Source organism: Pelobates fuscus, chromosome 1 (assembly GCF_036172605.1).
Source record: "Pelobates fuscus isolate aPelFus1 chromosome 1, aPelFus1.pri, whole genome shotgun sequence".
NCBI lineage: Eukaryota > Metazoa > Chordata > Amphibia > Anura > Pelobatidae > Pelobates > Pelobates fuscus.
In genome coordinates, this window is record NC_086317.1 from 122,110,222 (window position 1) to 122,136,075 (window position 25,854).

Sequence of the window (25,854 nt, forward strand, 5' to 3'; positions counted from 1 at the left end):
AAATATATTGCCATTCAAGATTTTTAAAGGAGGCACCAGGATTTGAACCTGAGACCTCTTGATCTGCAGTCAAATGTTCTACCACTGAGCTATACCCCCAATTTGGCATGTTTTGAGTCCTTTTGATTTCCCCCCAATATAATTTAAGAATGTATTTATTTGTTTTTCTTAATTTAGGTTCTCTTGACGGCCTCCTGCTGGTCATTAGCAGAACTCACAAAATCGACAGAAATGAGTAAATTCTGCTCTTTGATTTAGAATCGAGAGGAAGATTTCTTCAAATGAGAGGAAAATGTGTCCATTCTCCACCAGCATCTAGTAGAAATTTGTAACACTATAACATGTTGCACTGAAATAAAAATCTGTTACTTTTCAAGGAACAGTATGGTAGATTTCATCATACGAGTAGGAAATAAATATTTTGATGAAAAAATGTTTTTTCTTTAAATACAATTTTCAAATTGAGGACATGATGTTAGTCATGATTCTGAAAATATATTACCATTCAAGATTTTTAAAGGGGGCACCAGGATTTGAGCTATACCCCCAAATTGGCATGTTTTGATTACTTTTGATTTCCCCCCAATATAATTTAAGAATTTATTTATTTGTTTTTCTTAATTTAGGTTCTCTTGACGGCCTCCTGCTGGTCATTAGCAGAACTCACAAAATCGACAGAAATGAGTAAATTCTGCTCTTTGATTTAGAATCGAGAGGAAGATTTCTTCAAATGAGAGGAAAGTGTGTCCATTCTCCACCAGCATCTAGTAGAAATTTATAACACTATAAACAGTTGCACTGAAATAAAAATCTGTTACTTTTCAAGGAACAGTATGGTAGATTTCATCATACGAGTAGGAAATAAATATTTTGATGAAAAAATTTTTTTTCTTAAAATACAATTTTCAAATTGAGGACTTGATGTTAGTCATGATTCTGAAAATATATTGCCATTCAAGATTTTTAAAGGAGGCACCAGGATTTGAACCTGAGACCTCTTGATCTGCAGTCAAATGTTCTACCACTGAGCTATACCCCCAATTTGGCATGTTTTGAGTCCTTTTGATTTCCCCCCCAATATAATTTAAGAATGTATTTATTTGTTTTTCTTAATTTAGGTTCCCTTGACGGCCTCCTGCTGGTCATTAGCAGAACTCACAAAATCGACAGAAATGAGTAAATTCTGCTCTTTGATTTAGAATCGAGAGGAAGATTTCTTCAAATGAGAGGAAAATGTGTCCATTCTCCACCAGCATCTAGTAGAAATTTGTAACACTATAACATGTTGCACTGAAATAAAAATCTGTTACTTTTCAAGGAACAGTATGGTAGATTTCATCATGTTTTTTCTTAAAATACAATTTTCAAATTGAGGACATGATGTTAGTCATGATTCTGAAAATATATTACCATTCAAGATTTTTAAAGGGGGCACCAGGATTTGAACCTGAGCCCTCTTGATCTGCAGTCAAATGCTCTACCACTGAGCTATACCCCCAAATTGGCATGTTTTGATTGCTTTTGATTTCCCCCCAATATAATTTAAGAATGTATTTATTTGTTTTTCTTAATTTAGGTTCTCTTGACGGCCTCCTGCTGGTCATTAGCAGAACTCACAAAATCGACAGAAATGAGTAAATTCTGCTCTTTGATTTAGAATCGAGAGGAAGATTTCTTCAAATGAGAGGAAAATGTGTCCATTCTCCACCAGCATCTAGTAGAAATTTGTAACACTATAACATGTTGCACTGAAATAAAAATCTGTTACTTTTCAAGGAACAGTATGGTAGATTTCATCAATCGAGTAGGAAATAAATATTTTGATGAAAAAATGTTTTTTCTTTAAATACAATTTTCAAATTGAGGTCATGATGTTAGTCATGATTCTGAAAATAAATTACCATTCAATATTTTTAAAGGGGGCACCAGGATTTGAGTTATACCCACAAATTGGCATGTTTTGATTACTTTTGATTTCCCCCCATATAATTTAAGAATGTATTTATTTGTTTTTCTTAATTTAGGTTCTCTTGACGGCCTCCTGCTGGTCATTAGCAGAACTCACAAAATCGACAGAAATGAGTAAATTCTGCTCTTTGATTTAGAATCGAGAGGAAGATTTCTTCAAATGAGAGGAAAATGTGTCCATTCTCCACCAGCATCTAGTAGAAATTTGTAACACTATAACATGTTGCACTGAAATAAAAATCTGTTACTTTTCAAGGAACAGTATGGTAGATTTCATCATACGAGTAGGAAATAAATATTTTGATGAAAATTTTTTTTTCTTAAAATACAATTTTCAAATTGAGGACATGATGTTAGTCATGATTCTGAAAATATATTACCATTCAAGATTTTTAAAGGGGGCACCAGGATTTGAACCTGAGACCTCTTAATCTGCAGTCAAATGCTCTACCACAGAGCTATACCCCCAATTTGGCATGTTTTTAATACTTTTGATTTCCCCCCAATATAATTTAAGAATGTATTTATTTGTTTTTCTTAATTTAGGTTCTCTTGACGGCCTCCTGCTGGTCATTAGCAGAACTCACAAAATCGACAGAAATGAGTAAATTCTGCTCTTTGATTTAGAATCGAGAGGAAGATTTCTTGAAATGAGAGGAAAATGTGTCCATTCTCCACCAGCATCTAGTAGAAATTTATAACACTATAACCTGTTGCACTGAAATAAAAATCTGTTACTTTTCAAGGAACAGTATGGTAGATTTCATAATACGAGTAGGAAATAAATATTTTGATGAAAAAATGTTTTATCTTAAAATACAATTTTCAAATTGAGGACATGATGTTAGTCATGATTCTGAAAATATATTACCATTCAAGATTTTTAAAGGGGGCACCAGGATTTGAACCTGAGATCTCTTGATCTGCAGTCAAATGCTCTACCACTGAGCTATAACCCCAATTTAGCATGTATTGGTTGCTTTTGATTTCCCCCCAATATAATTTAAGAATGTATTTATTTGTTTTTCTTAATTTAGGTTCTCTTGACGGCCTCCTGCTGGTCAATCGACAGAAATTAGTAAATTCTGCTCTTTGATTTAGAATCGAGAGGAAGATTTCTTCAAATGAGAGGAAAATGTGTCCATTCTCCACCAGCATCTAGTAGAAATTTGTAACACTACAACATGTTGCACTGAAATAAAAATCTGTTACTTTTCAAGTAACAGTATGGTAGATTTCATCATACGAGTAGGAAATAAATATTTTGATGAAAATTTTTTTTTTCTTTAAATACAATTTTCAAATTGATGACATGATGTTAGTCATGATTCTGAAAATAAATTACTATTCAATATTTTTTAAAGGGGGCACCAGGATTTGAGTTATACCCACAAATTGGCATGTTTTGATTACTTTTGATTTCCCCCCATATAATTTAAGAATGTATTTATTTGTTTTTCTTAATTTAGGTTCTCTTGACGGCCTCCTGCTGGTCATTAGCAGAACTCACAAAATCGACAGAAATGAGTAAATTCTGCTCTTTGATTTAGAATCGAGAGGAAGATTTCTTCAAATGAGAGGGAAATGTGTCCATTCTCCACCAGCATCTAGTAGAAATTTGTAACACTATAACATGTTGCACTGAAATAAAAATCTGTTACTTTTCAAGGAACAGTATGGTAGATTTCATCATACGAGTAGGAAATAAATATTTTGATGAAAAAATGTTTTTTCTTTAAATACAATTTTCAAATTGAGGACATGATGTTAGTCATGATTCTTAAAATATATTACCATTCAAGATTTTTAAAGGGGGCACCAGGATTTGAACCTGAGACCTCTTGATCTGCAGTCAAATGCTCTACCACTGAGCCCAAATTGGCATGTTTTGATTACTTTTGATTTCCCCCCAATATAATTTAAGAATGTATTTATTTGTTTTTCTTAATTTAGGTTCTCTTGACGGCCTCCTGCTGGTCATTAGCAGAACTCACAAAATCGACAGAAATGAGTAAATTCTGCTCTTTGATTTAGAATCGAGAGGAAGATTTCTTCAAATGAGAGGAAAATGTGTCCATTCTCCACCAGCATCTAGTAGAAATTTGTAACACTATAACATGTTGCACTGAAATAAAAATCTGTTACTTTTCAAGGAACAGTATGGTAGATTTCATAATACGAGAAGGAAATAAATATTTTGATGAAAAAATGTTTTATCTTAAAATACAATTTTCAAATTGAGGACATGATGTTAGTCATGATTCTGAAAATATATTACCATTCAAGATTTTTAAAGGGGGCACCAGGATTTGAACCTGAGACCTCTTGATCTGCAGTCAAATGCTCTACCACTGAGCTATAACCCCAATTTAGCATGTATTGGTTGCTTTTGATTTCCCCCCAATATAATTTAAGAATGTATTTATTTGTTTTTCTTAATTTAGGTTCTCTTGACGGCCTCCTGCTGGTCAATCGACAGAAATTAGTAAATTCTGCTCTTTGATTTAGAATCGAGAGGAAGATTTCTTCAAATGAGAGGAAAATGTGTCCATTCTCCACCAGCATCTAGTAGAAATTTGTAACACTACAACATGTTGCACTGAAATAAAAATCTGTTACTTTTCAAGTAACAGTATGGTAGATTTCATCATACGAGTAGGAAATAAATATTTTGATGAAAATTTTTTTTTTCTTTAAATACAATTTTCAAATTGATGACATGATGTTAGTCATGATTCTGAAAATAAATTACCATTCAATATTTTTAAAGGGGGCACCAGGATTTGAACCTGAGACCTCTTGATCTGCAGTCAAATGCTCTACCACTGAGCCCAAATTGGCATGTTTTGATTACTTTTGATTTCCCCCCAATATAATTTAAGAATGTATTTATTTGTTTTTCTTAATTTAGGTTCTCTTGACGGCCTCCTGCTGGTCATTAGCAGAACTCACAAAATCGACAGAAATGAGTAAATTCTGCTCTTTGATTTAGAATCGAGAGGAAGATTTCTTCAAATGAGAGGAAAATGTGTCCATTCTCCACCAGCATCTAGTAGAAATTTGTAACACTATAACATGCTGCACTGAAATAAAAATCTGTTACTTTTCAAGGAACAGTATGGTAGATTTCATCATACGAGTAGGAAATAAATATTTTGATGAAATTTTTTTTTTCTTAAAATACAATTTTCAAATTGAGGACATGATGTTAGTCATGATTCTGAAAATATATTACCATTCAAGATTTTTAAAGGGGGCACCAGGATTTGAACCTGAGACCTCTTGATCTGCAGTCAAATGCTCTACCACTGAGCTATACCCCCAATTTGGCATGTTTTTAATACTTTTGATTTCCCCCCAATATAATTTAAGAATGTATTTATTTGTTTTTCTTAATTTAGGTTCTCTTGACGGCCTCCTGCTGGTCATTAGCAGAACTCACAAAATCGACAGAAATGAGTAAATTCTGCTCTTTGATTTAGAATCGAGAGGAAGATTTCTTCAAATGAGAGGAAAATGTGTCCATTCTCCACCAGCATCTAGTAGAAATTTGTAACACTATAACATGTTGCACTGAAATAAAAATCTGTTACTTTTCAAGGAACAGTATGGTAGATTTCATCATACGAGTAGGAAATAAATATTTTGATGAAAAAATGTTTTTTCTTTAAATACAATTTTCAAATTGAGGACATGATGTTAGTCATGATTCTGAAAATATATTACCATTCAAGATTTTTAAAGGGGGCACCAGGATTTGAGCTATACCCCCAATTTGGCATGTTTTGATTACTTTTGATTTCCCCCCAATATAATTTAAGAATGTATTTATTTGTTTTTCTTAATTTAGGTTCTCTTGACGGCCTCCTGCTGGTCATTAGCAGAACTCACAAAATCAACAGAAATGCGTAAATTCTGCTCTTTGATTTAGAATCGAGAGGAAGATTTCTTCAAATGAGAGGAAAATGTGTCCATTCTCCACCAGCATCTAGTAGAAATTTATAACACTATAACCTGTTGCACTGAAATAAAAATCTGTTACTTTTCAAGGAACAGTATGGTAGATTTCATAATACGAGTAGGAAATAAATATTTTGATGAAAAAATGTTTTATCTTAAAATACAATTTTCAAATTGAGGACATGATGTTAGTCATGATTCTGAAAATATATTACCATTCAAGATTTTTAAAGGGGGCACCAGGATTTGAACCTGAGACCTCTTGATCTGCAGTCAAATGCTCTACCACTGAGCTATAACCCCAATTTAGCATGTATTGGTTGCTTTTGATTTCCCCCCAATATAATTTAAGAATGTATTTATTTGTTTTTCTTAATTTAGGTTCTCTTGACGGCCTCCTGCTGGTCAATCGACAGAAATTAGTAAATTCTGCTCTTTGATTTAGAATCGAGAGGAAGATTTCTTCAAATGAGAGGAAAATGTGTCCATTCTCCACCAGCATCTAGTAGAAATTTGTAACACTACAACATGTTGCACTGAAATAAAAATCTGTTACTTTTCAAGTAACAGTATGGTAGATTTCATCATACGAGTAGGAAATAAATATTTTGATGAAAATTTTTTTTTCTTTAAATACAATTTTCAAATTGATGACATGATGTTAGTCATGATTCTGAAAATAAATTACCATTCAATATTTTTTAAAGGGGGCACCAGGATTTGAGTTATACCCACAAATTGGCATGTTTTGATTACTTTTGATTTCCCCCCATATAATTTAAGAATGTATTTATTTGTTTTTCTTAATTTAGGTTCTCTTGACGGCCTCCTGCTGGTCATTAGCAGAACTCACAAAATCGACAGAAATGAGTAAATTCTGCTCTTTGATTTAGAATCGAGAGGAAGATTTCTTCAAATGAGAGGGAAATGTGTCCATTCTCCACCAGCATCTAGTAGAAATTTGTAACACTATAACATGTTGCACTGAAATAAAAATCTGTTACTTTTCAAGGAACAGTATGGTAGATTTCATCATACGAGTAGGAAATAAATATTTTGATGAAAAAATGTTTTTTCTTTAAATACAATTTTCAAATTGAGGACATGATGTTAGTCATGATTCTTAAAATATATTACCATTCAAGATTTTTAAAGGGAGCACCAGGATTTGAACCTGAGACCTCTTGATCTGCAGTCAAATGCTCTACCACTGAGCCCAAATTGGCATGTTTTGATTACTTTTGATTTCCCCCCAATATAATTTAAGAATGTATTTATTTGTTTTTCTTAATTTAGGTTCTCTTGACGGCCTCCTGCTGGTCATTAGCAGAACTCACAAAATCGACAGAAATGAGTAAATTCTGCTCTTTGATTTAGAATCGAGAGGAAGATTTCTTCAAATGAGAGGAAAATGTGTCCATTCTCCACCAGCATCTAGTAGAAATTTGTAACACTATAACATGCTGCACTGAAATAAAAATCTGTTACTTTTCAAGGAACAGTATGGTAGATTTCATCATACGAGTAGGAAATAAATATTTTGATGAAAATTTTGTTTTCTTAAAATACAATTTTCAAATTGAGGACATGATGTTAGTCATGATTCTGAAAATATATTACCAATCAAGTTTTTTAAAGGGGGCACCAGGATTTGAACCTGAGACCTCTTGATCTGCAGTCAAATGCTCTACCACTGAGCTATACCCCCAATTTGGCATGTTTTTAATACTTTTGATTTCCCCCCAATATAATTTAAGAATGTATTTATTTGTTTTTCTTAATTTAGGTTCTCTTGACGGCCTCCTGCTGGTCATTAGCAGAACTCACAAAATCGACAGAAATGAGTAAATTCTGCTCTTTGATTTAGAATCAAGAGGAAGATTTCTTCAAATGAGAGGAAAATGTGTCCATTCTCCACCAGCATCTAGTAGAAATTTGTAACACTACAACATGTTGCACTGAAATAAAAATCTGTTACTTTTCAAGGAACAGTATGGTAGATTTCATCATACGAGTAGGAAATAAATATTTTGATGAAAAAATGTTTTTTCTTAAAATACAATTTTCAAATTGAGGACATGATGTTAGTCATGATTCTGAAAATATATTACCATTCAAGATTTTTAAAGGGGGCACCAGGATTTGAGCTATACGCCCAAATTGGCATGTTTTGATTACTTTTGATTTCCCCCCAATATAATTTAAGAATTTATTTATTTGTTTTTCTTAATTTAGGTTCTCTTGACGGCCTCCTGCTGGTCATTAGCAGAACTTACAAAATCGACAGACATGAGTAAATTCTGCTCTTTGATTTAGAATCGAGAGGAAGATTTCTTCAAATGAGAGGAAAATGTGTCCATTCTCCACCAGCATCTAGTAGAAATTTGTAACACTATAACATGTTGTACTGAAATAAAAATCTGTTACTTTTCAAGGAACAGTATGGTAGATTTCATCATACGAGTAGGAAATAAATATTTTGATGAAAAATTTTTTTTTCTTTAAATACAATTTTCAAATTGAGGACATAATGTTAGTCATGATTCTGAAAATATATTACCATTCAAGATTTTTAAAGGGGGCACCAGGATTTGAACCTGAGACCTCTTAATCTGCAGTCAAATGCTCTACCACAGAGCTATACCCCCAATTTGGCATGTTTTTAAAACTTTTGATTTCCCCCCAATATAATTTAAGAATGTATTTATTTGTTTTTCTTAATTTAGGTTCTCTTGACGGCCTCCTGCTGGTCATTAGCAGAACTCACAAAATCGACAGAAATGAGTAAATTCTGCTCTTTGATTTAGAATCGAGAGGAAGATTTCTTCAAATGAGAGGAAAATGTGTCCATTCTCCACCAGCATCTAGTAGAAATTTATAACACTATAACCTGTTGCACTGAAATAAAAATCTGTTACTTTTCAAGGAACAGTATGGTAGATTTCATAATACGAGTAGGAAATAAATATTTTGATGAAAAAATGTTTTATCTTAAAATACAATTTTCAAATTGAGGACATGATGTTAGTCATGATTCTGAAAATATATTACCATTCAAGATTTTTAAAGGGGGCACCAGGATTTGAACCTGAGACCTCTTGATCTGCAGTCAAATGCTCTACCACTTAGCTATAACCCCAATTTAGCATGTATTGGTTGCTTTTGATTTCCCCCCAATATAATTTAAGAATGTATTTATTTGTTTTTCTTAATTTAGGTTCTCTTGACGGCCTCCTGCTGGTCAATCGACAGAAATGAGTAAATTCTGCTCTTTGATTTAGAATCGAGAGGAAGATTTCTTCAAATGAGAGGAAAATGTGTCCATTCTCCACCAGCATCTAGTAGAAATTTGTAACACTACAACATGTTGCACTGAAATAAAAATCTGTTACTTTTCAAGTAACAGTATGGTAGATTTCATCATACGAGTAGGAAATAAATATTTTGATGAAAATTTTTTTTTTCTTTAAATACAATTTTCAAATTGATGACATGATGTTAGTCATGATTCTGAAAATAAATTACCATTCAATATTTTTTAAAGGGGGCACCAGGATTTGAGTTATACCCACAAATTGGCATGTTTTGATTACTTTTGATTTCCCCCCATATAATTTAAGAATGTATTTATTTGTTTTTCTTAATTTAGGTTCTCTTGACGGCCTCCTGCTGGTCATTAGCAGAACTCACAAAATCGACAGAAATGAGTAAATTCTGCTCTTTGATTTAGAATCGAGAGGAAGATTTCTTCAAATGAGAGGGAAATGTGTCCATTCTCCACCAGCATCTAGTAGAAATTTGTAACACTATAACATGTTGCACTGAAATAAAAATCTGTTACTTTTCAAGGAACAGTATGGTAGATTTCATCATACGAGTAGGAAATAAATATTTTGATGAAAAAATGTTTTTTCTTTAAATACAATTTTCAAATTGAGGACATGATGTTAGTCATGATTCTTAAAATATATTACCATTCAAGATTTTTAAAGGGGGCACCAGGATTTGAACCTGAGACCTCTTGATCTGCAGTCAAATGCTCTACCACTGAGCCCAAATTAGCATGTTTTGATTACTTTTGATTTCCCCCCAATATAATTTAAGAATGTATTTATTTGTTTTTCTTAATTTAGGTTCTCTTGACGGCCTCCTGCTGGTCATTAGCAGAACTCACAAAATCGACAGAAATGAGTAAATTCTGCTCTTTGATTTAGAATCGAGAGGAAGATTTCTTCAAATGAGAGGAAAATGTGTCCATTCTCCACCAGCATCTAGTAGAAATTTGTAACACTATAACATGCTGCACTGAAATAAAAATCTGTTACTTTTCAAGGAACAGTATGGTAGATTTCATCATACGAGTAGGAAATAAATATTTTGATGAAATTTTTTTTTTCTTAAAATACAATTTTCAAATTGAGGACATGATGTTAGTCATGATTCTGAAAATATATTACCATTCAAGATTTTTAAAGGGGGCACCAGGATTTGAACCTGAGACCTCTTGATCTGCAGTCAAATGCTCTACCACTGAGCTATACCCCCAAATTGGCATGTTTTAATTACTTTTGATTTCCCCCCAATATAATTTAAGAATTTATTTATTTGTTTTTCTTAATTTAGGTTCTCTTGACGGCCTCCTGCTGGTCATTAGCAGAACTTACAAAATCGACAGACATGAGTAAATTCTGCTCTTTGATTTAGAATCGAGAGGAAGATTTCTTCAAATGAGAGGAAAATGTGTCCATTCTCCACCAGCATCTAGTAGAAATTTGTAACACTATAACATGTTGTACTGAAATAAAAATCTGTTACTTTTCAAGGAACAGTATGGTAGATTTCATCATACGAGTAGGAAATAAATATTTTGATGAAAATTTTTTTTTTCTTTAAATACAATTTTCAAATTGAGGACATAATGTTAGTCATGATTCTGAAAATATATTACCATTCAAGATTTTTAAAGGGGGCACCAGGATTTGAGCTATACCCCCAATTTGGCATGTTTTGATTACTTTTGATTTCCCCCCAATATAATTTAAGAATGTATTTATTTGTTTTTCTTAATTTAGGTTCTCTTGACGGCCTCCTGCTGGTCATTAGCAGAACTCACAAAATCGACAGAAATGAGTAAATTCTGCTCTTTGATTTAGAATCGAGAGGAAGATTTCTTCAAATGAGAGGAAAATGTGTCCATTCTCCACCAGCATCTAGTAGAAATTTGTAACACTATAACATGTTGCACTGAAATAAAAATCTGTTACTTTTCAAGGAACAGTATGGTAGATTTCATCATACGAGTAGGAAATAAATATTTTGATGAAAATTTTTTTTTCTTAAAAGACAATTTTCAAATTGAGGACATGATGTTAGTCATGATTCTGAAAATATATTACCATTCAAGATTTTTAAAGGGGGCACCAGGATTTGAACCTGAGACCTCTTAATCTGCAGTCAAATGCTCTACCACAGAGCTATACCCCCAATTTGGCATGTTTTTAATACTTTTGATTTCCCCCCAATATAATTTAAGAATGTATTTATTTGTTTTTCTTAATTTAGGTTCTCTTGACGGCCTCCTGCTGGTCATTAGCAGAACTCACAAAATCGACAGAAATGAGTAAATTCTGCTCTTTGATTTAGAATCGAGAGGAAGATTTCTTCAAATGAGAGGAAAATGTGTCCATTCTCCACCAGCATCTAGTAGAAATTTATAACACTATAACCTGTTGCACTGAAATAAAAATCTGTTACTTTTCAAGGAACAGTATGGTAGATTTCATAATACGAGTAGGAAATAAATATTTTGATGAAAAAATGTTTTATCTTAAAATACAATTTTCAAATTGAGGACATGATGTTAGTCATGATTCTGAAAATATATTACCATTCAAGATTTTTAAAGGGGGCACCAGGATTTGAACCTGAGACCTCTTGATCTGCAGTCAAATGCTCTACCACTGAGCTATAACCCCAATTTAGCATGTATTGGTTGCTTTTGATTTCCCCCCAATATAATTTAAGAATGTATTTATTTGTTTTTCTTAATTTAGGTTCTCTTGACGGCCTCCTGCTGGTCAATCGACAGAAATTAGTAAATTCTGCTCTTTGATTTAGAATCGAGAGGAAGATTTCTTCAAATGAGAGGAAAATGTGTCCATTCTCCACCAGCATCTAGTAGAAATTTGTAACACTACAACATGTTGCACTGAAATAAAAATCTGTTACTTTTCAAGTAACAGTATGGTAGATTTCATCATACGAGTAGGAAATAAATATTTTGATGAAAATTTTTTTTTTCTTTAAATACAATTTTCAAATTGATGACATGATGTTAGTCATGATTCTGAAAATAAATTACCATTCAATATTTTTTAAAGGGGGCACCAGGATTTGAGTTATACCCACAAATTGGCATGTTTTGATTACTTTTGATTTCCCCCCATATAATTTAAGAATGTATTTATTTGTTTTTCTTAATTTAGGTTCTCTTGACGGCCTCCTGCTGGTCATTAGCAGAACTTACAAAATCGACAGACATGAGTAAATTCTGCTCTTTGATTTAGAATCGAGAGGAAGATTTCTTCAAATGAGAGGAAAATGTGTCCATTCTCCACCAGCATCTAGTAGAAATTTGTAACACTATAACATGTTGCACTGAAATAAAAATCTGTTACTTTTCAAGGAACAGTATGGTAGATTTCATCATACGAGTAGGAAATAAATATTTTGATGAAAAAATGTTTTTTCTTTAAATACAATTTTCAAATTGAGGACATAATGTTAGTCATGATTCTGAAAATATATTACCATTCAAGATTTTTAAAGGGGGCACCAGGATTTGAGCTATACCCCCAATTTGGCATGTTTTGATTACTTTTGATTTCCCCCCAATATAATTTAAGAATGTATTTATTTGTTTTTCTTAATTTAGGTTCTCTTGACGGCCTCCTGCTGGTCATTAGCAGAACTCACAAAATCGACAGAAATGAGTAAATTCTGCTCTTTGATTTAGAATCGAGAGGAAGATTTCTTCAAATGAGAGGAAAATGTGTCCATTCTCCACCAGCATCTAGTAGAAATTTATAACACTATAACCTGTTGCACTGAAATAAAAATCTGTTACTTTTCAAGGAACAGTATGGTAGATTTCATAATACGAGTAGGAAATAAATATTTTGATGAAAAAGTGTTTTTTCTTAAAATACAATTTTCAAATTGAGGACATGATGTTAGTCATGATTCTGAAAATATATTACCATTCAAGATTTTTAAAGGGGGCACCAGGATTTGAACCTGAGACCTCTTGATCTGCAGTCAAGTGCTCTACCACTGAGCTATACCCCCAAATTGGCATGTTTTGATTACTTTTGATTTCCCCCCCCAATATAATTTAAGAAAGTATTTATTTGTTTTTCTTAATTTAGGTTCTCTTGACGGCCTCCTGCTGGTCAATCGACAGAAATTAGTAAATTCTGCTCTTTGATTTAGAATCGAGAGGAAGATTTCTTCAAATGATAGGAAAATGTGTCCATTCTCCACCAGCATCTAGTAGAAATTTGTAACACTACAACATGTTGCACTGAAATAAAAATCTGTTACTTTCCAAGGAACAGTATGGTAGATTTCATCATACGAGTAGGAAATAAATATTTTGATGAAAAAATGTTTTTTCTTAAAATACAATTTTCAAATTGAGGACATGATGTTAGTCATGATTCTGAAATATATTACCATTCAAGATTTTTAAAGGGAGCACCAGGATGTGAACCTGAGACCTCTTGATCTGCAGTCAAATGCTCTACCACTGAGCTATAACCCCAATTTAGCATGTATTGGTTGCTTTTGATTTCCCCCCAATATAATTTAAGAATGTATTTATTTGTTTTTCTTAATTTAGGTTCTCTTGACGGCCTCCTGCTGGTCAATCGACAGAAATTATTAAATTCTGCTCTTTGAATTAGAATCGAGAGGAAGATTTCTTCAAATGAGAGGAAAATTTGTCCATTCTCCACCAGCATCTAGTAGAAATTTGTAACACTACAACATGTTGCACTGAAATAAAAATCTGTTACTTTTCAAGTAACAGTATGGTAGATTTCATCATACGAGTAGGAAATAAATATTTTGATGAAAAATTTTTTTTTCTTAAAATACAATTTTCAAATTGATGACATGATGTTAGTCATGATTCTGAAAATAAATTACCATTCAATATTTTTAAAGGGGGCACCAGGATTTGAGTTATACCCCCAATTTGGCATGTTTTTAATACTTTTGATTTCCCCCCAATATAATTTAAGAATTTATTTATTTGTTTTTCTTAATTTAGGTTCTCTTGATGGCCTCCTGCTGGTCATTAGCAGAACTCACAAAATCGACAGAAATGAGTAAATTCTGCTCTTTGATTTAGAATCGAGAGGAAGATTTCTTCAAATGAGAGGAAAATGTGTCCATTCTCCACCAGCATCTAGTAGAAATTTGTAACACTATAACATGTTGCACTGAAATAAAAATCTGTTACTTTTCAAGGAACAGTATGGAAGATTTCATCATACGAGTAGGAAATAAATATTTTGCTGAAAAATTTTTTTTTCTTAAAATACAATTTTCAAATTGAGGACATGATGTTAGTCATGATTCTGAAAATATATTACCATTCAAGATTTTTAAAGGGGGCACCAGGATTTGAGTTATACCCCCAAATTGGCATGTTTTGATTACTTTTGATTTCCCCCCCATATAATTTAAGAATGTATTTATTTGTTTTTCTTAATTTAGGTTCTCTTGACGGCCTCCTGCTGGTCATTAGCAGAACTCACAAAATCGACAGAAATTAGTAAATTCTGCTCTTTGATTTAGAATCGAGAGGAAGATTTCTTCAAATGAGAGGAAAATGTGTCCATTCTCCACCAGCATCTAGTAGAAATTTGTAACACTATAACATGTTGCACTGAAATAAAAATCTGTTACTTTTCAAGGAACAGTATGGTAGATTTCATCATATGAGTAGGAAATAAATATTTTGATGAAAAATTTTTTTTTCTTAAAATACAATTTTCAAATTGAGGTCATGATGTTAGTCATGATTCTGAAAATATATTACCATTCAAGATTTTTAAAGGGGGCACCAGGATTTGAACCTGAGACCTCTTGATCTGCAGTCAAATGCTCTACCACTGAGCTATACCCCCAATTTGGCATGTTTTTAATACTTTTGATTTCCCCCCAATATAATTTAAGAATTTATTTATTTGTTTTTCTTAATTTAGGTTCTCTTGATGGCCTCCTGCTGGTCATTAGCAGAACTCACAAAATCGACAGAAATGAGTAAATTCTGCTCTTTGATTTAGAATCGAGAGGAAGATTTCTTCAAATGAGAGGAAAATGTGTCCATTCTCCACCAGCATCTAGTAGAAATTTATAACACTATAACCTGTTGCACTGAAATAAAAATCTGTTACTTTTCAAGGAACAGTATGGTAGATTTCATAATACGAGTAGGAAATAAATATTTTGATGAAAAAATGTTTTTTCTTAAAATACAATTTTCAAATTGAGGACATGATGTTTGTCATAATTCTGAAAATATATTACCATTCAAGATTTTTAAAGGGGGTACCAGGATTTGAACGTGAGACCTCTTGATCTGCAGTCAAATGCTCTACCACTGAGCTATACCCCCAATTTGGCATGTTTTTAATACTTTTGATTTCCCCCCAATATAATTTAAGAATGTATTTATTTGTTTTTCTTAATTTAGGTTCTCTTGACGGCCTCCTGCTGGTCATTAGCAGAACTCATAAAATCGACAGAAATGAGTAAATTCTGCTCTTTGATTTAGAATTGAGATGAAGATTTCTTCAAATGAGAGGAAAATGTGTCCATTCTCCACCAGCATCTAGTAGAAATTTGTAACACTATAACATGTTGCACTGAAATAAAAATCTGTTACTTTTCAAGGAACAGTATGGTAGATTTCATCATACGAGTAGGAAATAAATATTTTGATGAAAAAAATTTTTTTCTTAAAATACAATTTTCAAATTGAGGACATGATGTTAGTCATGATTCTGAAAATATATTACCATTCAAGATTTTTAAAGGGGGGGGCGGGGCCGGACCGCCGAGCCGAGCGGTCGCAGGACGGCTCGGCTCCTGCAAAATGAGGCACAAATAGCCTATTAATCGTGACTTACACCGGCTTACAGACTGCGTCCCTCGGTGAAAATGGGCTGCCTGAGCCGAGGAGAGGCTCGCTCCTGAAGTATTAGTCCCTCGGAGGATGGGACCCGCTGCTGCAGGCGGGACCTATGCTGGCGGTGAGCGAAGCGGACGGCCGCCGCAACGATATCCTGCCCGACGGAGCCCGACATGCGTGGAAAGCCGGCGGACCAGGTCCTGTACCCCCCCTATGGACCGGGGGGGTGATCCCGGTCCAAACCAAGCCAGGCCACGCTTACCAGCCCACTGTGCAAACACCGACATGCAGCCCGAGACCAGCACGCAAGATGGCGGAGGCCACGTGCGCTAGACCTACACTTTCTAACTCAAGAAGACGAGCAACCGCTATCCGCCCTGGCACCTAGAGCACTACCAGGTAAAGGCTCAAACACCCAGAGATTCCATGGCGTATTGAGTCCAACGACCATCACATGTGTGAACCCCACTTCCGAGAAGCCCGCTCTCTCTTCATCTGAGCTGGGCGCTCACCGGGAGGAACCCCCCCCCAAAGCCTGCCATACACCCAGGGAGAAGCTAGGGGCCCGGCGGAACCCTGGGCCCACGGTCCTGAAGACGGGTCCAATGGCGAAAAGGCACGAGCGCCTATTAAGGCCTCAGGTGGAAGACAAGCGGACCTCGGAAGCAGAGTAACCACAGCGGAGATCCGGGTCAGCGGATCACAAGCGACGGATAAGCACAAGACTTTGGGCACACACCTGGCTCCCTGCCACTTACCAGCTTAAGGACTCACCCGCGTAGCGGATCGGTGGTAGTATTTGCTCACCTTTTGGCTCCCAACAGGTCTTCCCTCGTATGGCGAATCGTCCATCTAGTCCTGTCAGCATAATTACCTACACTCAGCCGATGCTAATGTACACAAGTTGCCTAGCCTCTTACTGTATTCACTAATCTTAATCTACAAGGAACATGCAATGCACTCTGTTTTACTCATTTATCACAAATGCAAATGTTATCTTGCTAACTTATAATGCAGCTTAATATTGATCGATAACCTGATTGCAACATGTTCACAAATTGTACAGATCTAGGCACCCCTTACCATAACTCGGTTGCTGACCCTAAGTATTAGACCAACCAAGCTTGTTTTTCTTTAATAATAAGTGCTTAATGTGTTAATGCCACTGTTATCATCCTGCATGTCGCTCTGATACCACCTATTTTGAAACAATTTTGGGCTCGGACAGATATCCTTATAACGATTCTTGAGACATTCCTGTTATTAGGCCTGGCGTAACCTTCCAGCGGGTTTAGACCCATGCTTTACTCTATCAATAAGCCGACTGTTTAGCATGTATTTCAATATCCTGCAACGGTATAACTATCTGACGTAACCTTATTATTTTACACATAAAATGAGGCTAGCACCATTTAGAGATAATATGTCTTGCAATGTATTACCCCCGAATTGTTTGATACTTTATTGTCTCCCTTTCTACATTCTGTACCCACGTAACCTTGTGCCTCAATAAAAAAGAGATTTACAAAAAAAAAAAAAAAGATTTTTAAAGGGGGCACCAGGATTTGAGTTATACCCCCAAATTGGCATGTTTTGATTACTTTTGATTTCCCCCCCATATAATTTAAGAATGTATTTATTTGTTTTTCTTAATTTAGGTTCTCTTGACGGCCTCCTGCTGGTCATTAGCAGAACTCACAAAATCGACAGAAATGAGTAAATTCTGCTCTTTGATTTAGAATCGAGAGGAAGATTTCTTCAAATGAGAGGAAAATGTGTCCATTCTCCACCAGCATCTAGTAGAAATTTGTAACACTATAACATGTTGCACTGAAATAAAAATCTGTTACTTTTCAAGGAACAGTATGGTAGATTTCATCATACGAGTAGGAAATAAATATTTTGATGAAAAAATGTTTTTCTTTAAATACAATTTTCAAATTGAGGACATGATGTTAGTCATGATTCTGAAAATATATTACCATTCAAGATATTTAAAGGGGGCACCAGGATTTGAACCTGAGACCTCTGGATCTGCAGTCAAATGCTCTACCACTGAGCTATACCCCCAATTTGGCATGTTTTTAATACTTTTGATTTCCCCCCAATATAATTTAACCCCTTAACACCGCAGCCAAATGTACAAGTTGTGAACGAAACAAAACGTAAACAAAACCTGGCATTTGCGCTATATGTCTGTCCAACTGTAATTCACCTCTTTCATATTAAATGCACCCCCCCTTATTATATATCATTTTATTCAGGGGAAACAGGGCTTTCATTTAATATCAAATATTTAGCTATGAAACATAATTTAATATGAAAAAAATGGGAGAAAATAAGATTTTTTTTGATTTTTTTCGTTCTACATGACATTTTAACTGTTAATGTCATAATACTGTTTGCTTTTACTGCAATAAAATACACATATTTGTATTCAGCAAAGTCTCACGTGTAAAACAGTACCCCCTATGTACAGGTTTTATGGTGTTTTGGGAAGTTACAGGGTCAAATATAGCGTGTTACATTTGAAATTGAAATTCGCCAGATTGGTTACGTTGCCTTTGAGACTGTATAGTAGCCCAGGAAATAAATTTACACCCATAATGGCATACCATTTGCAATAGTAGACGACCCAAGGTATTGCAAATAAGCGATGTCCAGTCTTTTTTAGTAGCCATTTGGTCACAAACACTGGCCAAAGTTAGCGTTCGTATTTGTTTGTGTGTGAAAAATGCAAAAAACGCCAATTTTGGCCAGTGTTTGTGACTAAGTGGCTACTAAAAAAGACTGGACATACCCCATTTGCAATACCTTTGGTTGTCTACTATTGCAAATGGTATGCCATCATAGGGGTAATTTTCATTCTTGGGCTACCATAGGGTCATAAAGGCAACGTAAGCAATCTGGCGAATTTTAATGTGAAAAAAATTAAACACAAGCATTATATTTGACGCTGTAATTTTTGAAAACACCATAAAACCTGTACATGAGGGGTACTGTTGTACTCAGGAGACTTCGCTGAACACAAATATTTGTGTTTCAAAACAGTAAAAAGTATTGCAGCAATAATATCGTCCCTGTAAGTGCTGTTTGTGCGTGAAAAATGCAAAAAACGTCACTTTTACTGGCGATATCATAGTTGTAATACATTTTACTGTTTTGAAACACTAATATTTGTGTTCAGCGAAGTCTCCCGAGTAAAACAGTACCCCCCATGTACAGGTTTTATGGTGTCTTGGAAAGTTATAGGGTTAAATATAGTGCTAGCAAATTAAATTCCCTATACTTTCGGCATGGGTGGTCAGGCAGGTCCCGCTAATTGTAATTAATTAGGATACCTAATTATGTAAAATTATTACATAAATATATGTGTAGAATTAATATATGTATATATATACATATGTGTATATATACGTATATATATATATTTTTTTTTTAATATTTTTATTTATATATAGGTATATATATAGTGATATATACGTATATATTTATGTATATAGATATATATATTATTTCGTTCTACGTGTATTTTGATATAAATATATATATATTAATATCACAATACAGTTAGAACGAAATAAAACACATCTATATATTTTTTAATATTTTATTTTTAATTATTTATTTTATTTTATTTTTTTACGTATTTACATATTTATTTTTTTTATATTATTTATAAATATATATATAACAATAATTATATATATATTTAATCAGTATCAGTCTACGTGTAATTTGATATTAATATATATATATATATATATATATATATATATTAATATTTAAATACACGTCGTGTATGTGTAAATGTGTGTGTATGTGTATATATATATATATATATACTTAGATCATATATATATATAATATATATGATCTAAGTATATTTTATTTGTAACTGTCATTTTTTTTATTTCTTTTTTTAACTAATATTTTATTTTTTTTACAGGACAGGGGGCAGAGACAGTGTCAGCCAGTGATGTCACATCACTGGCTGACACACAGGATCAGTGATCACAGTGACTGCCTGTCACTGTGATCACCTCCTGCAGATTGGGTAATTGACCACAGGGGGGAGTGCCTGGGTGGTACAAGCACTCCCCCCTTCCAATCTGCAGGGGGATCACTGTGCCAGTTACATGTGTCAGCCAATAGGCTGACACATGTAACACTGATCGCAGTGACAGGCTGTCACTGCGATCAGAGCGCTCTGAGATCGCAGTGACAGCCTGTCACTGCGATCTCAGACCTAGCAGATCGCGGTCACTGACCCCAGGGGGACTGCCTGGGGGGCCAGGTAAGTCCCCCGACCGCGATCTGCAGAAGGGGAAAGCCGCCGGCCGCATGTGTCAGCCGATTTGAAATCGGCTGACACATGCTTAATACTGGTCGCAGTGACAGCCTGTCACTGCGATCAGAGACTGCAGATCGCGGTCACCGGCCACAGGGGGGGTTGCCTGGGGGGCCAGGCATCCCCCCCGACCGCGATCTGCAGCGGGCGATTAGCGCCGGCCACGTAGGCGGCCATTATGGCGAGGACGTACTATTACGCCCGCCGGCGTTTAGAGCCGGTTCCTGCAGGGCGTAATAGTACGTCCTCCGGATTTAAGGGGTTAAGAATGTATTTATTTGTTTTTCTTAATTTAGGTTCTCTTGACGGCCTCCTGCTGGTCATTAGCAGAACTCACAAAATCGACAGAAATGAGTAAATTCTGCTCTTTGATTTAGAATCGAGAGGAAGATTTCTTCAAATGAGAGGAAAATGTGTCCATTCTCCACCAGCATCTAGTAGAAATTTGTAACACTATAACATGTTGCACTGAAATAAAAATCTGTTACTTTTCAAGGAACAGTATGGTAGATTTCATCATACGAGTAGGAAATAAATATTTTGATGAAAAAAATTTTTTTCTTAAAATACAATTTTCAAATTGAGGACATGATGTTAGTCATGATTCTGAAAATATATTACCATTCAAGATTTTTAAAGGGGGCACCAGGATTTGAGTTATACCCCCAAATTGGCATGTTTTGATTACTTTTGATTTCCCCCCCATATAATTTAAGAATGTATTTATTTGTTTTTCTTAATTTAGGTTCTCTTGACGGCCTCCTGCTGGTCATTAGCAGAACTCACAAAATCGACAGAAATGAGTAAATTCTGCTCTTTGATTTAGAATCGAGGGGAAGATTTCTTCAAATGAGAGGAAAATGTGTCCATTCTCCACCAGCATCTAGTAGAAATTTGTAACACTATAACATGTTGCACTGAAATAAAAATCTGTTACTTTTCAAGGAACAGTATGGTAGATTTCATCATACGAGTAGGAAATAAATATTTTGATGAAAATTTTTTTTTTCTTAAAATACAATTTTCAAATTGAGGACATGATGTTAGTCATGATTCTGAAAATATATTACCATTCAAGATTTTTAAAGGGGGTACCAGGATTTGAACCTGAGACCTCTTGATCTGCAGTCAAATGCTCTACCACTGAGCTATACCCCCAAATTGGCATGTTTTGATTACTTTTGATTTCCCCCCAATATAATTTAAGAATTTATTTATTTGTTTTTCTTAATTTAGGTTCTCTTGATGGCCTCCTGCTGGTCATTAGCAGAACTCACAAAATCGACAGAAATGAGTAAATTCTGCTCTTTGATTTAGAATCGAGAGGAAGATTTCTTCAAATGAGAGGAAAATGTGTCCATTCTCCACCAGCATCTAGAAGAAATTTGTAACACTATAACATGTTGCACTGAAATAAAAATCTGTTACTTTTCAAGGAACAGTATGGTAGATTTCATCATATGAGTAGGAAATAAATATTTTGATGAAAAAAATTTTTTTCTTAAAATACAATTTTCAAATTGAGGTCATGATGTTAGTCATGATTCTGAAAATATATAACCATTCAAGATTTTTAAAGGGGGCACCAGGATTTGAACCTGAGACCTCTTGATCTGCAGGCAAAAGCTCTACCACTGAGCTATACCCCCAATTTGGCATGTTTTGATTACTTTTGATTTCCCCCCAATATAATTTAAGAATTTATTTATTTGTTTTTCTTAATTTAGGTTCTCTTGATGGCCTCCTGCTGGTCATTAGCAGAACTCACAAAATCGACAGAAATGAGTAAATTCTGCTCTTTGATTTAGAATCGAGAGGAAGATTTCTTCAAATGAGAGGAAAATGTGTCCATTCTCCACCAGCATCTAGTAGAAATTTGTAACACTATAACATGTTGCACTGAAATAAAAATATGTTACTTTTCAAGGAACAGTATGGTAGATTTCATCATACGAGTAGGAAATAAATATTTTGATGAAAAAATGTTTTTTCTTTAAATACAATTTTCAACTTGAGGACATGATGTTAGTCATGATTCTGAAAATATATTACCATTCAAGATATTTAAAGGGGGCACCAGGATTTGAACCTGAGACCTCTTGATCTGCAGTCAAATGCTCTACCACTGAGCTATACCCCCAATTTGGCATGTTTTTAATACTTTTGATTTCCCCCCAATATAATTTAAGAATGTATTTATTTGTTTTTCTTAATTTAGGTTCTCTTGACGACCTCCTGCTGGTCATTAGCAGAACTCACAAAATCGACAGAAATGAGTAAATTCTGCTCTTTGATTTAGAATCGAGAGGAAGATTTCTTCAAATGAGAGGAAAATGTGTCCATTCTCCACCAGCATCTAGTAGAAATTTGTAACACTATAACATGTTGCACTGAAATAAAAATCTGTTACTTTTCAAGGAACAGTATGGTAGATTTCATCATACGAGTAGGAAATAAATATTTTGATGAAAAAATTTTTTTTCTTAAAATACAATTTTCAAATTGAGGACATGATGTTAGTCATGATTCTGAAAATATATTACCATTCAAGATTTTTAAAGGGGGGGGCGGGGCCGGACCGCCGAGCCGAGCGGTCGCAGGACGGCTCGGCTCCTGCAAAATGAGGCACAAATAGCCTATTAATCGTGACTTACACCGGCTTACAGTCTGCGTCCCTCGGTGAAAATGGGCTGCCTGAGCCGAGGAGAGGCTCGCTCCTGAAGTATTAGTCCCTCGGAGGATGGGACCCGCTGCTGCAGGCGGGACCTATGCTGGCGGTGAGCGAAGCGGACAGCCGCCGCAACGCTATCCTGCCCGACGGAGCCCGACATGCGTGGAAAGCCGGCGGACCAGGTCCTGTACCCCCCCCTATGGACCGGGGGGGTGATCCCGGTCCAAACCAAGCCAGGCCACGCTTACCAGCCCACTGTGCAAACACTGACATGCAGCCCGAGACCAGCACGCAAGATGGCGGAGGCCACGTGCGCTAGACCTACACTTTCTAACTCAAGAAGACGAGCAACCGCTATCCGCCCTGGCACCTAGAGCACTACCAGGTAAAGGCTCAAACACCCAGAGATTCCATGGCGTATTGAGCCCAACGACCATCACATGTGTGAACCCCACTTCCGAGAAGCCCGCTCTCTCTTCATCTGAGCTGGGCGCTCACCGGGAGGAACCCCCCCCCACAGCCTGCCATACACCCAGGGAGAAGCTAGGGGCCCGGCGGAACCCTGGGCCCACGGTCCTGAAGACGGGTCCAATGGCGAGAAGGCACGAGCGCCTATTAAGGCCTCAGGCGGAAGACAAGCGGACCTCGGAAGCAGAGTAACCACAGCGGAGATCCGGGTCAGCGGATCACAAGCGACGGATAAGCACAAGACTTTGGGCACACACCTGGCTCCCTGCCACTTACCAGCTTAAGGACTCACCCGCGTAGCGGATCGGTGGTAGTATTTGCTCACCTTTTGGCTCCCAACAGGTCTTCCCTCGTATGGCGAATCGTCCATCTAGTCCTGTCAGCATAATTACCTACACTCAGCCGATGCTAATGTACACAAGTTGCCTAGCCTCTTACTGTATTCACTAATCTTAATCTACAAGGAACATGCAATGCACTCTGTTTTACTCATTTATCACAAATGCAAATGTTATCTTGCTAACTTATAATGCAGCTTAATATTGATCGATAACCTGATTGCAACATGTTCACAAATTGTACAGATCTAGGCACCCCTTACCATAACTCGGTTGCTGACCCTAAGTATTAGACCAACCAAGCTTGTTTTTCTTTAATAATAAGTGCTTAATGTGTTAATGCCACTGTTATCATCCTGCATGTCGCTCTGATACCACCTATTTTGAAACAATTTTGGGCTCGGACAGATATCCTTATAACGATTCTTGAGACATTCCTGTTATTAGGCCTGGCGTAACCTTCCAGCGGGTTTAGACCCATGCTTTACTCTATCAATAAGCCGACTGTTTAGCATGTATTTCAATATCCTGCAACGGTATAACTATCTGACGTAACCTTATTATTTTACACATAAAATGAGGCTAGCACCATTTAGAGATAATATGTCTTGCAATGTATTACCCCCGAATTGTTTGATACTTTATTGTCTCCCTTTCTACATTCTGTACCCACGTAACCTTGTGCCTCAATAAAAAAGAGATTTACAAAAAAAAAAAAAAACGATTTTTAAAGGGGGCACCAGGATTTGAGTTATACCCCCAAATTGGCATGTTTTGATTACTTTTGATTTCCCCCCCATATAATTTAAGAATGTATTTATTTGTTTTTCTTAATTTAGGTTCTCTTGACGGCCTCCTGCTGGTCATTAGCAGAACTCACAAAATCGACAGAAATGAGTAAATTCTGCTCTTTGATTTAGAATCGAGAGGAAGATTTCTTCAAATGAGAGGAAAATGTGTCCATTCTCCACCAGCATCTAGTAGAAATTTGTAACACTATAACATGTTGCACTGAAATAAAAATATGTTACTTTTCAAGGAACAGTATGGTAGATTTCATCATACGAGTAGGAAATAAATATTTTGATGAAAAAATTTTTTTTCTTAAAATACAATTTTCAAATTGAGGACATGATGTTAGTCATGATTCTGAAAATATATTACCATTCAAGATTTTTAAAGGGGGTACCAGGATTTGAACCTGAGACCTCTTGATCTGCAGTCAAATGCTCTACCACTGAGCTATACCCCCAAATTGGCATGTTTTGATTACTTTTGATTTCCCCCCAATATAATTTAAGAATGTATTTATTTGTTTTTCTTAATTTAGGTTCTCTTGACGGCCTCCTGCTGGTCATTAGCAGAACTCACAAAATCGACAGAAATGAGTAAATTCTGCTCTTTGATTTAGAATCGAGAGGAAGATTTCTTCAAATGAGAGGAAAATGTGTCCATTCTCCACCAGCATCTAGTAGAAATTTGTAACACTATAACATGTTGCACTGAAATAAAAATCTGTTACTTTTCAAGGAACAGTATGGTAGATTTCATCATACGAGTAGGAAATAAATATTTTGATGAAAAAATTTTTTTTCTTTAAATACAATTTTCAAATTGAGGACATGATGTTAGTCATGATTCTGAAAATATATTACCATTCAAGATATTTAAAGGGGGCACCAGGATTTGAACCTGAGACCTCTTGATCTGCAGTCAAATGCTCTACCACTGAGCTATACCCCCAATTTGGCATGTTTTTAATACTTTTGATTTCCCCCCAATATAATTTAAGAATGTATTTATTTGTTTTTCTTAATTTAGGTTCTCTTGACGGCCTCCTGCTGGTCATTAGCAGAACTCACAAAATCGACAGAAATGAGTAAATTCTGCTCTTTGA

General features: G+C 35.3%; 10 non-coding genes across 10 annotated transcripts; all 10 read right to left on the reverse strand.

Moving 5' to 3' along the window:
• Positions 1 to 1,426: 1,426 nt before the first annotated feature.
• Positions 1,427 to 1,498, reverse strand: TRNAC-GCA (transfer RNA cysteine (anticodon GCA)). The gene has a single exon. It is a non-coding gene; the product is annotated as a tRNA-Cys (tRNA).
• A 3,721-nt stretch (positions 1,499 to 5,219) lies between these two features.
• TRNAC-GCA (transfer RNA cysteine (anticodon GCA)) lies at positions 5,220 to 5,291 on the reverse strand. The gene has a single exon. It is a non-coding gene; the product is annotated as a tRNA-Cys (tRNA).
• Positions 5,292 to 7,564: 2,273 nt separating this feature from the next.
• On the reverse strand, positions 7,565 to 7,636 carry TRNAC-GCA (transfer RNA cysteine (anticodon GCA)). Its single transcript has one exon. It is a non-coding gene; the product is annotated as a tRNA-Cys (tRNA).
• A 2,765-nt stretch (positions 7,637 to 10,401) lies between these two features.
• Positions 10,402 to 10,473, reverse strand: TRNAC-GCA (transfer RNA cysteine (anticodon GCA)). Its single transcript has one exon. It is a non-coding gene; the product is annotated as a tRNA-Cys (tRNA).
• A 2,730-nt stretch (positions 10,474 to 13,203) lies between these two features.
• Positions 13,204 to 13,275, reverse strand: TRNAC-GCA (transfer RNA cysteine (anticodon GCA)). The gene has a single exon. It is a non-coding gene; the product is annotated as a tRNA-Cys (tRNA).
• A 1,775-nt stretch (positions 13,276 to 15,050) lies between these two features.
• TRNAC-GCA (transfer RNA cysteine (anticodon GCA)) lies at positions 15,051 to 15,122 on the reverse strand. The gene has a single exon. It is a non-coding gene; the product is annotated as a tRNA-Cys (tRNA).
• A 6,444-nt stretch (positions 15,123 to 21,566) lies between these two features.
• On the reverse strand, positions 21,567 to 21,638 carry TRNAC-GCA (transfer RNA cysteine (anticodon GCA)). Its single transcript has one exon. It is a non-coding gene; the product is annotated as a tRNA-Cys (tRNA).
• Positions 21,639 to 22,548: 910 nt separating this feature from the next.
• Positions 22,549 to 22,620, reverse strand: TRNAC-GCA (transfer RNA cysteine (anticodon GCA)). The gene has a single exon. It is a non-coding gene; the product is annotated as a tRNA-Cys (tRNA).
• A 2,517-nt stretch (positions 22,621 to 25,137) lies between these two features.
• TRNAC-GCA (transfer RNA cysteine (anticodon GCA)) lies at positions 25,138 to 25,209 on the reverse strand. Its single transcript has one exon. It is a non-coding gene; the product is annotated as a tRNA-Cys (tRNA).
• A 419-nt stretch (positions 25,210 to 25,628) lies between these two features.
• Positions 25,629 to 25,700, reverse strand: TRNAC-GCA (transfer RNA cysteine (anticodon GCA)). Its single transcript has one exon. It is a non-coding gene; the product is annotated as a tRNA-Cys (tRNA).
• Positions 25,701 to 25,854: the final 154 nt, after the last annotated feature.